Consider the following 14,155-nt stretch of genomic DNA (forward strand, 5'->3'; position numbering starts at 1 on the left):
TTTATTTTTATGAGTAATATGTTTGCTTTGATAAACTTAATTATAAATTTCGATTTTTATTATTATAACATGAGTAATATGTTTGATGTCATATATTTGATGTAAAGTTATTATTTGTGTGTTGTTTATGTGTACTTAATTATAAAGCTATGATTTTTATTATGATCTCATGAGTAATATTTTTTTAGGATGTCTTTAATTTAAAGTTTCGATTTTTGTGCTATTTCATTTCAAAGTTTTGATTTTTAAGAAATCTATATGAGTCTTGGGGGAATTGGTGTAAAGTTTTAATTTTAATTATGATAACATGATTAAGTTGATTTTTGTGATGTGTTTAGCGGCAAACCTTGATTTGTGTTTTAATAATATTATTTTTGTGGTTGACTAAGTGGCTTGTGGTTTGTGTTTTGAATATTTTATCTATGTGGTTGTCTAAGTGGTTTGGTTGGTGGTTTGTATTTTAAATATTTTTATCTTTGTGGTTGCCAAAGTGGTTGGTGATTTGCATTTTAAATATTGTTATCTTTGTGGTTGCCTAAGTGGCTGGTGATTTGTGTTTTAAATATTGTTATCTTTGTGGTTGCCTAAGTGGCTGGTGATTTGTGTTTTAAATATTGTTATCTTTGTGGTTGCCTAAGTGGCTTGTGATTTATGTGATTATCTAATTGGGTGGTGATATGTATCTTTGAGCATCATTATCATTTCATGACATATCATATGCATCTTTGTGGACGCCTGTGTGGCTGGGTTTATCCGGGTCATATATATTTAGGAGCATGCATAACTTGCATATATTCTATTGTTATTTTTATTTTGATCTAATTATTTGATCTACGGTTGCTACTTTTATTTAGATACAGTTTATGACTGTTAATACCTATTTGAAAACTATTAGAGAACCAATTTCTTTAAATCTTTTATGACGAAAGGATTTTATATTCATATTTTATGGTTGTTAATTTATTATTTGGTTTAATTTTTGTTGTGGGATGAACTGACCCCTTACACCAATATTTAGGTACTAATGATATCAAAAGTCGTATGAATGATGTTTGATTGGTGCACGCGCGTGGGAAAATGAGACATTTACTTTAAAAATAACATTTTGTATTACTAAAAAATTTATCGTACATTGTAAAGTTATTTACTTTTCATCATTAACTTTTAATAGAAATGCGGAAGTGAGATTTCATTTGCTGGTAAATAATTGAATGTAATTAATTTCAGTCAACCTTGCTTATTTTGAATTTCACTTAAAGAGACTTCATTTTATTTTGGAGCATAGATGAATATTAATCTAATAACTGAAATATTAATTTTGCAAATAAATGAATAAATAATATTTTAGTAAATTGCATTACATTCTTTTACAAAAAAAAAAAAAAATATCAAGTCATTTTCTGACGCATCTTTAAATTATTACATGATGAACTACTTCTAAAAAAAATTATAGTTATTTCTAAAAGAAAACTAATATTTTTAAGTAATTTTTGGATCAAAAAATTTGGGGCGTTACATTCTCTAGTGATTTCAGCTCCTCAATCGTAGCTTAAATCCATTTATCTCTGTCTTGAGACCTGACAACTTCATTGTAATTCATGCGATCTTCTTGTATAATCTCTTCAGTAGCATGTAATACATAGCTGATCATGTATGTGTAGCCATATCTTTGAGTGGGTTTTGGTGTTATTCTTCCTCTATCCCTGATGAGGTTATAATCATCTGATTCCTGCTCTTGAAACATAGCATGATCTATTGGGTTTGCATTAATGTTGTCTTGTTGAGACTGATGTTGTTCAGAAGTCAATAACGTTCCTGACTTCTGTTGATCTTTATATTTTTCTATGGCTGAAGTCAAGAATGTTCTCCGTTTTTCTGCAACTTTCTCCACCTCAAGATCAAACTTCTCATCTTCAATTTTATGTAAGTCTTTATTTGCAACATTGTTTACAGACTTGTACAGCTCAACCTCATGAAACTTCACATCACTGATGATGATACATTTCCTACTTTCAGGACACCATATCCTATAACCTTTTATACCACTTGGATATCCAACAAAATGCCCTTTCTTGACTCGAGGGGCTAGATTCCTTTCATTTACATGGTAGTATGAAACACATCCAAATACTTTTAGATGATTGTAGTTTGTAGCATTCCCAATCCACATCTCTTGAGGGGTTTTGAGTTCAATTGTAGTAAAATGACTCAAATTTATAAAATAACAAGTTGTATGGACAACTTCTCCCTGAAACAGTGCATGCATCCCTGCATTCGACAGAATGCATCTCATTCTTTCAAGCAAGGTTCTATTCATCCTTTCAGCTAGTCCATTTTGTTGAGGTGTGCTTCTTACAGTCCTATATTTGTTCACACCGTGTGTTTTGCAAAAACTAGTGAATTCCTCACTACAGAATTCAAGACCATTATATGTCCTTAGAGTTTTAATCCTTTTGTCAATCCTATTTTCTACCATAGACTTCCAATCTTTAAAGGTTTTAAATGTTTCATCCTTACTTTTCAACAAGTAAATCCATATTTTTCTACTATAATCATCAGGAAATGTAATGAAATACTTGTTACCTCTATGTGAAGTAATCCTTGCAGGGCCCTATAGGTCACTATGAGCATATTCCATAATTTCTTTTGAGCAATGTTTCCATGTAGAGAACTTGACCCTATGCATCTTTTCATACACACAATGCTCACAAAATTCAAGATCACTAATCTTGTCTCCACCTAGCATGCCTTGTTTGTCCATAACTTGCATCCCCTTTAGACTTACATATCCCAGCCTTTGATGTCACAAGCTAACCTTGCTTGATGATTGTACTACCACTGCTACCATTCCTGTCACTACTTGACCATTTAGAAGGTAGATGCCATGATCCCTTGCTCCCTTCATAATTACCAATGATCCTTTTATGACTTTTAGAATGCATTTCTCTGCTTTGTATAAACAATCAACTTCTTCCAACATTCCTAGAGAAATTAAATTCCTCTTCAGTTCTAGAACATGCCTAACCTTTGACAAAATCTTCATGGTTCCATTTTCTATCTTCAGCTTGATTCAACCAATTTCAATTACCTTGCAGGCAGATTTGTTCCTCATAATCACCTTGCCTCCATCAATTTCTTTGTAGTCAAGAAACCAATCTCTATTTGAGGTCATGTGAAATGAACATCCCGAGTCAAGCACCCAATCATCATCCATGATTTCAGTTGAATTTTTCATAAGAACTTTTGTGCGTTCATATCCTTCAAAAGCTATATATGCATTTTCATAATCATCATCACTATTTGATCTTTTCTTTCCTTTTCAGTCTAGGCATTCTTTCTTGAAATGCCCCTCTTTCTTGCATATGAAACATCTCATTTTAGACTTGTTCTTTTCTTTATTCTTGAACTTATTCTTCTATTTTTTATTCTTATTCCATGTCTTAGCCTTGACAAACAATCCCTCACCACCACTACGTTCTTTTTTCCCATCTGACTTCCTCTTTAATTCTTTGGAGATTAGTGCAGCTTGTACTTCTTCTAATGACAAAGAATCTCTACCATATTGAAGTGTATCACACAGATTTTCAAGAGAGCATGGTTATGAATTTATCAACAATAGGGTCTGATCCTCATCATCCAATTTTACATCAATATTTTCAAGATCTAGCACAACCTTATTAAATTCATCCATATGATTTTCAATTGACCTCTCAGGTTGCATCTTGAAAGTATATAATTTTTGTTTTAAGTATAAACGATTCACTTAAGATTTTGTCATGTATAAAGATTCTAATTTGAGCCAAGTACTTGCTACAGATGTCTCCTTTGACACTTCCCTCAGAACCTTGTCTCCAAGACTCAAGATTAAAGCACTATGAGTTTTGTCCATGATATGCTTCTTCTCCTTTTTTGGTAGTGTGGATTTCTTCCTCAATGCTCTTTCTCTACTCCCAATGCTCCTGCCAATCCTTGATGAACCAACAACACTTTCATCTTGAGATGCCACTTTTTTTGGTAGTGTGGATGTCATGTCTTTCTCTCCTCCCAGTGCTCCTACCAAACCTTGATGAACCATCGTTCCTTTGAATCGAATACTCCTGTGATCTTGATACCAGTTGTTGGGGAGTCCGGGGGAATGCGACATTCGAATGGGCTAAACGTATAGGATTCTTAAGAGACTTAGACACCACATCTTAATCCAAAACCTTAAAGCATTAGGTTTATGGGTCATTCCTCGTATATATATAATATTTCCTCAATTCTTAGTCAATGTGGGACTAACTACTCATAATTGAATTCCAACATGTCATTTTTTAAATAAAACAATCAACAATATCAAAAATAGGGAAGATTACTTTCTCTTCCATTTGAACATCCTACATCATCATCCCCTTGGAAACGCCCACGCATACGGGGATGTGGGTGCACCATCTCATATGGTGACACCAAATACAATCTATTGGATATATTAGTTAGTTATACTAGTGTATTTAAATTGTGTAACTAAATAATATGTCTAATACAATATGTTAAGGTTTGTTACTATTCAAATTATTAAGGCTTTGCAATTGTTGACTCGGTCAAGAAAAATCTCAATTTGCAAAAAGGCGCGAGTAAGTTCAGGGAAGAATGATGGAAAATAAAGAGAAACAAATGAGAGGAGGGATCGATGGTAAAGACAATCTCACAGCCTAAATCCATCAAGATTGAAATAGAGGTTGATCTAGAAGTAGATGGCAACCTACACCAACAAAAAGAAGGGATTCATAAGTAGATCTCTATAATGGTGAACAAAGTAATATAAGGATTATGATTATGCTTGCCCTAAACAATTAAGAATGTGGATTTGATTTTATATATAAGAGTGATTTAAAGTTCTAGGGTGAATATAAAAGTATTCACTATTGAAATTTATTTGGGTTCTGTTTCATTGGTTCATGTAACAAGGTTGCTTGATAGATATGCACAATGTTGGTAATAGAGCACAATAAGATTAGACAAAGGAAATAGGAAAAATCAAATATTTTGTATTCAATGAAAAATGGAAATTGAGATACTAGCAGTAACTCTCTTACAAAATGGTCATCAAAGCAAAAGCTTCTCAGAGGGAAGTTATTATTTGTCTCTTCTCTGCCCAAAATGTGCTAGCTAAATGTTTACAAGAATGAATGAATCTATATTATCGCTATACACCCCATTAAATCATCACACATCTTAATTAGATGTCAGCTAGGCAATATCCAAATATGTTTAAGTCATGCTTAAAAGCCATTAGGATTAAAAGATTAATGAACTTAACCTCGCTTGTAGTGTCATTGGTATTTTTTACTTCCTCACCCATACACAATTATAGTTTTTTTATTTTACAAAATATGAATTTTGAATTGAGAAATTATTCATTGAAAAGATAAGGGAGAAATTTTTCTATTGAGGTTTTAACTTTAAAGTTTTTATTCTATTGAGATTTTAACTTTAAAGTTTTTATTTTAAGTGATAACTGACATGATGATTTGTGTAACCATACTCGTGGTCTATACTTACACCACTTAACTTATTCTTTTACCCAAATTAATTGGAATACATGTTATTGCAATTATTTATTGATTTAATTTTAAAAAATAGTTAGGATTAAAATGAGTCATTTATAATGATTCTTTTTCTTTTTTTGTGCAAATCATTTTTAATGATTCTATTATTAAGATTTAATTGACTATATAAAAAAAGTTATACTCATGTATACTCCTTCCATTCCTTTTTAATTTTCATATTTTGACTTTTTACACATACCAAGTTTCAAGCGATCAAGTTGATAACATCTTATGGGTTAACACGTGATGTTTTGAAATGGACGTTTAGAGCCGTCAATTAAACTCTAAAGTCCAAAGTCTCTCTTAAAAAGTCATCTACTAAGCCCCTTAATATTAGGCCTCTACTAAAATAATTTTTTTGTGAGCTTAAGTGAAGGACTTCATGAGTCCAATGTTTTGTTAATTGAGTTTTTTTATTGAAAAATTGTTGAAATTTATTTTTCTCGAAAAAATATCGAAAAAAAATTCTAAAACTTTTTTTTCTTGAAAAAATAAAATTAAAATTAAAATCAATTTTCCTCAAAAAAATTTATGAAAAAAATCAAAAAATCAATTCTTTTTCTTGAATCAAAAATGACAATGAGGTCAATAGTTAATTAACTTGTGAAATTGACAACTATAAGGACTGCAAGCAAGTAGTGGATGATGTGGTCAAAGTTAAATCAAATTACATAAAATATGGTTCCATCATTAGTAAGTCTAGAGATTTACTTTACTTGTACAATAATTATGAAATTGTTTTTGTTAGGTGATCAACAAATGATATTGTTCATGTTTTGGCTAGAGCATTTATCTCCTACGCTCCTCGTAATAACTTTAATTATGTACTTGATTGTATTATGTCTATTATTTTGAATGAAATGCCATGAGCTTACTTGAGTCAAAAACAAAAAATACAATCAATAAAATTTATTACTTTTATGTTATTGTTTTTTTAAAATATTTTTTCTACAATATCTTTAATCATTTATTATCTCATTTCATATATTTCTCTATCAGCAATAAATAACTAAGAGTATTATTGACAAATCAATAATAAATGTTGCATTGAACTTTGAAAATGACAATTAAATAAGAAATTTTTTTCTTGCAAATGTGACAATTAAAAAGGAGTAAATGGAGTGTTCAAATAATAAAAGTAATAATTCTTAATAAAGAGAAGTGTTAAAAAAAAAAAAAAAAAGAGATACATTGGACAATCGAAAAATATATTGCTCACAACAAACTCAAATTTATAATTTACAAGCGGTAAAGAAATTGATCACAAAGGACTTCTAGTTCTATCAATGCTCTTGAATAAGTAGCTCATAAACAATCGTCCGTTCTCTATATAAAAAGGGAGATTGACCCTCCATATTTGATATCTCACTTTCACTCGATATTATTGTTATTTTGCTAAGTTCATCTAGTTAATTAGTGTAAAGTTGATGTGGGTTTGAGCGTTTCCACATGAGGTTGAAGATTTAATCAAGTGATTTCTTCAAATAAAATGAAAAAAATAAAAATAAAGAAACAAAGATGGATTAGGTTGAGAAGATGAAGAATGCGCCACAATCAATAATGATTGATAAGTCAATGGAGAATTGCTACAATGGTAAGGAAGTCATTGATAAGATTCAAGCAAGTTATAATCCAAGAATTTATAGAGGAGACCTAACTCACTCACAATTCTCATTAGAGAAATTATAATTCATTCAAAACTTCCTCTCAATGAGGTTACAAATTCATATTTATAGTAAAATTATCTCTAAACCTAAATGGGTCATAAGTGACACCATTCTCTAGACTCATATTAGGCTTACATCATGTTTTTCTAAAATAAACTAAATGTACGAAATCAAAGTATCTTCACTTACATATAACATCAACTAAATCTATATTAAAACTATTAAAATTCCAAATTAAAGCAAACTAAAAATTATTACAAACCAAATGAAAATAAATAAAGTTCATCCTAATCTATTAAAATATGGATCATATTCATGCTCTTGAGATCCTTATCACTCTCTCCTTCTTGAAAAAATTCGACCACAAATTTAACCTCCATTATACTGTAAATGAAGAAATAATCAAAATAAACCACAAGCTCATCATATCCACCGCGATCAAATGGAAATTTTGAAAAGTCATCAAATGTAATAAGTCGGTGAAACACATTTCCATCTTGAACAACTAATATCTTGTCACATTTATGGTCAAGGTAAAAAATTCTAAAGAATGAGATAAAGGTATACCTTTTGAAGTTGATATTCATGACTAAATATAACTTCTTTGGATTGAAATTTGTGGCAAACAATACGTTACTTTGTATTTGTAAAGGCTTCAAATAAAATTGAGTCTTATGAACATTCTCTTCATCACAAACAAATTGTGACTCAATAACTTTCATGCATGTATCCTTTTGAGAAACCTTTGACCAATCACCTGCAAATCACTGACATTGTTTCATTCACTTCACTCTCTTGTTTAAAAATACTTTCATTTTTACTATCATCTTTCTTGTTGCTTTCAAAGTCAATGTATTGATGACATTTTTCCTTTAAAGATACTTCTTCAAGCATTTGCACAAGAGAATTATCAAAGTTAAACAAATATTTAGAGTCAATTTCTTGCTATTTGTCTCTCAAATGTTTTTCATCTTCTTATTTCTTTTCTTTAATTTTATTTTCTCTATCAAAACTAACTTATCTTTTTCCTCTTTCTCTTTCTTTCCTTTGATTTTCGCTTTCTCACTCAAGGCTAGTTTCTCTATTTTTCTTGTCTATTTTGAATATCCATTTTCATAAAGATATTCAACATACTCCGAATCAAATACAAAATCTCTAATATATTCATGATATGATATACTTTTCTTGATCCTCATTTTTATATTCTACATGGTTTTTCTCTTTTGCATACCTCATATCATCCATCTCAAAATCACTAAGCCTCCTTACTTTTTCTCTATTTCTCATTTCATACATCATTTCCTCCTCACTGTAATCTTTATATCTTTTTTTTTTTCTCTCTATTTTTTCTTTCATACATCATTTCATCCTCATCATAATCTTCACATAGTCTTTCTTTTTCTCTAAATATCTTCTCATGCTTCATTTCTTTCTCATCATAACATTTATATATTCTTATCTTCTCATGAAATCTATGTCTACTTTTGCAAAATGATCCATAAGAGAAGAGGTTCTAGGAGAAGAGGGATTTGGTTCACTTTCACTCATGATGTCAACAACAACAACAAGTACCACAATAATCAAGTAAATGACAAGAGCACATTAAGAAAATAAAAGTAAGGCCCTCACCACCCACTAAATGTTTACACTCAAGAAATGTATCACTCATATATATCAATCAATGATGGCTTTTTTTTTAATGATGTGTACTCTTGCCTTTTTCCACTCAAACTCCTCTTTCAAATTCTTAAAAAGAACCCACGCAAGAATTGAAACACAATGTAACAAGTCCACAAAAGCTATAAAAAAAAAAATTCAAGAAGGAAAACTCTAAGACAAAACTATAAGTAACCAAATGACACACTCAAGTAGATTATCATAAAAATAAAAAAGATTATAACCAAATGACTAAGTGATCCAAATATATGAGTTGACATATATGTGGGAGGTAAAGTACTAAGATAAAACTTGAAGTGCCTAACAAAGACAATAATGATTGATGTATCAAAGTGAGCAAATTATGGATTTTTTTTATTTATTTATGAAAAAATGTATTTTTTCAATAAGTGTTTCTGCCACAACTGCAACTTCCACGAAGATGCATATGCCATGATCTGATGATACATTATCAAAATAAAATATTATCACACAACCCACTAAGATGCATATACCATGACATGATGATGTATTATCAAAATAAAACATTTTGAGCCACTAAGATTATGTCAAATGATCCAAAAATAACTTATACGAAATCATCACATTATTCAAATATCACTAAGATCATATATCACATGTTCTTATCATGAAAATCAAATATTCATAAACAACCATAATAAAAATCAAAGCTTTCACCCCACATATCATATATTCATAAGCAAATCACAAAGATCAAAGCTTCCACCACACAAATCAAGAAATCATATATTCATAAAATTCAAAACTTTAATATTTTACATCTTAAAAATTTAAACTTTCATCGCATACATATAGAAATTAAAACTTTCATATATGCTACACATAAATTCAAATTTTATCACATATATCATAAATAAGACTTTCAACACATTAAAAAAAAACTTATAATTTCTTCACATATACCACACAACTGCATAATTTAAATCAGACAACACCTAATAAAAGTTTATAATCCATATTTTAATCCTATAAACCCTAATTAGTCATATTAATTCAATTATTACTAAATAGGGCTACCACATGTGTATCGAGCTCCAAATGAATTGTGGGGAAATATAGCTTTTCCGTTCATCTCACATTATAATATACTCATTAAATCAAACGTTCTCCCACCCCTTACCTTTTTCTGACCATACATACGCAAATACGAGTCTGTAAGAAAAAATCTTTGTTCTTTGACTCTTTTTCCTTCAATCGATTTAACTCGACAATTTATGGGTAAACGTAATTTTTTTTTTATGAAAACACACTCTAAAAATGTCAATTTAGAAATTGAATCAAGTAAACTTACCTTAAATTGGAAAAAATAATCATATGATAATATAGCCACCATTCACATGGTTGTTTTGACGTTGGTTTCACTCAAACGATATTTCTACTTTTTGTTTCCTCTTCCTAGCTGCACATGCTACTTATATATACATTTTAATTAGGTTTTACTTGTAGATGAGTCTAATCCATAAAATATATTGTACTCATTTCTTTTATTTTTTTATAAATAAAACCAACAATTACTAAAACTATATTTTTAACACCATTTCATTACTAAAGTATTACTAATATTTCAAAACTAATATTTTACAAATTAAAAAAAACAATTAAAGTTATATTGATTACTAAATCACAATAAATATGTATAAAATTATCATATCATAGAAAATATATAAAAATAAAGAAATTAATCGCAATATTGCTAATATCTTAAAATAATTATTTATAAAATAAATAATTAAAATAGGAAATAATCTTGATTAATTAAAATACAATTATGCGCACATTTATCATTTAGTCAAACACACATAAAAATATTTCTACAAATATCTAATGTAAATCTACATGTAAACTCACTCAAAATCTTATTCTCTAAAATACTTTTGCTAAAATACCACTATTTTTTTGAAAAAAAAAATTAAATAACTAAATATAATATTTATGATTTTATTACTCATTAAATCAAATATATATACGATTATCAAACCATAAAAAACTCACACATATAAGAAGTAATCATAAAATTACTTAACATATATTCTAAAATAATTTTAACATCAAATTAATTTCTTTAAAATTCTATTTAATTAATAAAATAATTAATTATAAAATTTGAGATGTTACTGTTTAACTTTCCAAACTCTTACTCACTCAAACTCTGTAATTTTTCGAAAAAGAGAAGTAAGCTAGTAAGCCAAATCAGAGGACAATAATTGTATTTATAGAGCTTTATCCATTAGATAGTTTAGCGACATATAAATGAAAACGAGGTTGGTTTGGTTTTTAGCACTAAACAGTTACAAAAGAAAATGTTTATGTAATGAGTTAAATGAGATACTGGACCATCTTATGCGTAAGTTTTCCCAAGAAAATAGCAAGTTAACCCACTCTCATCTTAATGCTTAAAAGGCTCACGTGCAATTGAGATAGAGAAGAGAAATCTAATATGTGTGACTTTGTTTCCTGTATAAAGAACGAATTAGACCCACAAAAGGAAGACATGTCACCGCCTTTGTTGGTAGTCATTAGGAAAAATTGATATTATGACAACCTTTAGGAGAAATTGCTCCTAATGTATTATTCAAACATTTTTGTGGTTACCAGTTATAGATTCGCGGCGTAGAGACTTTTCTAAACCATATTATTAACTTTGTTGTTTTTACAATAAATATATATTTTTTCTTTATTAAAATGGTTTCTATATGCTTAATAGGTTACAAAAGAATAATAGTAAATTTATTTGCAACACTAATAAAGCAAATTAACACAACCAAATAAAAAAAATGAAAAAAAATGGTTGGCGGGAGTCTTTAAATCAAGGCTTAGGTAATGCACATGAAATATAGATATTCTAAGATTGATAGATAATCTTAGTATTCGAAAGTTTATATAGAAATATACGTCAATCGAAGATGTTGAGAATAAATCCTTTATAGTGATAATTGAAAGCCATCAAAGGATGATTAGTTATTGCTTAATTTTCTTAGGAGGGAAAGACACAATTGCTAAATCACAGTAAAAAAACATTGTTGTTGTACTTTTTTATGACATATTATGTGTTATGTAATTAAAAATTCCATTTAAATAACACATGTACATTTTCCTAGTCAATAAATCATCACAAATCCATTCCCGTTTTAATCTCCTCCATTCCACCATCATTTACAATATCATATGCTTACATGAATCAATAGTCACATTACATCTATAAATTGAAAACAACTACCACTTTAGAAATAAGAAATAAAAAGAAAAAAAAATCTACCTCACTCATTCAAGGAGTTTCATCTTTGAGTATTTTTTTTTTTAATTTGAACAATAGCCAATATAAAACCCTTTTGAATTTGTTTTTTTGCATTGATTGGTTTCTTAGTTGTTGGAAATTATGTAATATAAATGTCATTGATTGAGTAACGATGTTTAACTTAGAAGTTCTTTTTTAGTATAACCACTTTGGGTTACTGTAAAAAAAGTAAAACCAATTTAAAGAAAAGAGAAGAAAAGAGAAGAGAAAATACTTGTTGTAGATTTTTTTGTACAAAATAATATTGTTTGGGTTAGAAAAAGATTGTTGAAGTGTGAGACACACTATCTATATATAAACTAGTTTAGAGCATCTACAACGGGAGTGAAAATGAGTTCGTCCGCCAGCGTGTAATTACTTAACTTCCTGTTTTTTGTGGGTTCACCGTTGGAGTTGTGCCAAGCTGTCATCACGGTACTGTCAGGAAGGAACGGTGCTTCATAGCAGTTACCTTTTTTTTGTTTTTTTTTTCTATACACTTTCACAATTTAATAATAATATAATTATAACCGATACCTTTTATTAATTTATTAATAATAATAAATTTATCATTTTTTATTAATTTATAGCCGTTAACTTCTTTTTAATTTATTAAATAATAATAATTTTGTAATCATTAGCTTTTTTTTAGTTAATATACCACCGTTAGCCTTTTTTTCTCCTTTAATTACGATTGTTAGTTCATTAATAGAAACAATTTGTTACTCATACTTTTTCTTCACAATTTTTGTTACAAAAGTTTATTAAAGTTTTTATTAACGTACTTTTTATTTATTTTTTCATTTAAATTAATATTTTAAGTTATAATAAAATTAAATATTAATGTATAAATTAAAGTAATGGAATATAATATGATTTTTTAAAAGTTAAACCATAAAAATGAATGAGTTGATTTAGGGTGATGTGGCATAGTAGAACTTGAATCATGTTGAGTTCACCGTTGGAGTAGAAAATGAGTGAATTGCTTCAAGATGATGTGGCACAGTGGACCCCATCTAAAGAACCCATATTGAGTTCACCGCTGTAGATGCTCTTACATCTCCATCATAATAAAGAAAAAATAGACCAACTGTTTCTGGTTTATTCTTCATTTTAAACCATTTAGATCTTGCTGCAATTGTTAATAAATGACGGTGAAGATTGGTGTAAATAATGTGAATGGAAGATGACATAATTGTTGTTCAATATCAAAAGATGGAAAAAATGAGGCAGTGAAAAGTGAAAACTAATAGATTAAGGGGATATACGTTGGTCGCATAAAATAAGTTTTTTTAATTTGAAGAATTTATTTTGATCTAAGGATTTAGAAATACTTTCCCACCATCACATGAAAAAATCATTCTCATGAGATATGACCCATATATATATTAGATCAATCCTCTAAAGTCTAAATCCTAAAATTTATAAGTAACAAATGAAAATCAATAGTAAAATAAATCAAAACACCTTTGCATATACATGCAAATTTCTATCCAAAATTCAGGTGAATGTTATTGTTATTATTTTAATAGTTATTATTATTAATAATACTAATTTAAAAAAATCAAGTACTGTTAAGCGATAAAATTGCACATGTATTTTTTCAAATTTAAATATTTTATGAATAATAAAGTAAATTTTTTTGTCTTATAAATATAATTATAAAAAATTACAAAGACGTTGACATATGAGTTTATTTTTGTAATATTCTCTCCTATATATGTTATATATATGTGCGAGTTTTACTCCAACACTAAAAAATATAATACAAAGTTTTTTTCCTAATATACACAATTCTTTGTTAAATCAAGTGACACATAAATTCAATATGAACGGAACGATAATCTGAAAATAAGAAATTTATATTTTGTTAGTCAGAAGCACTGAATTATTTAAATAAAACAAATTGACTGAAATCCCACTCTTAC

The sequence above is a fragment of the Cicer arietinum genome, chromosome 7, assembly GCF_000331145.2.
Source record: "Cicer arietinum cultivar CDC Frontier isolate Library 1 chromosome 7, Cicar.CDCFrontier_v2.0, whole genome shotgun sequence".
Classification (NCBI taxonomy): Eukaryota; Viridiplantae; Streptophyta; class Magnoliopsida; order Fabales; family Fabaceae; genus Cicer; species Cicer arietinum.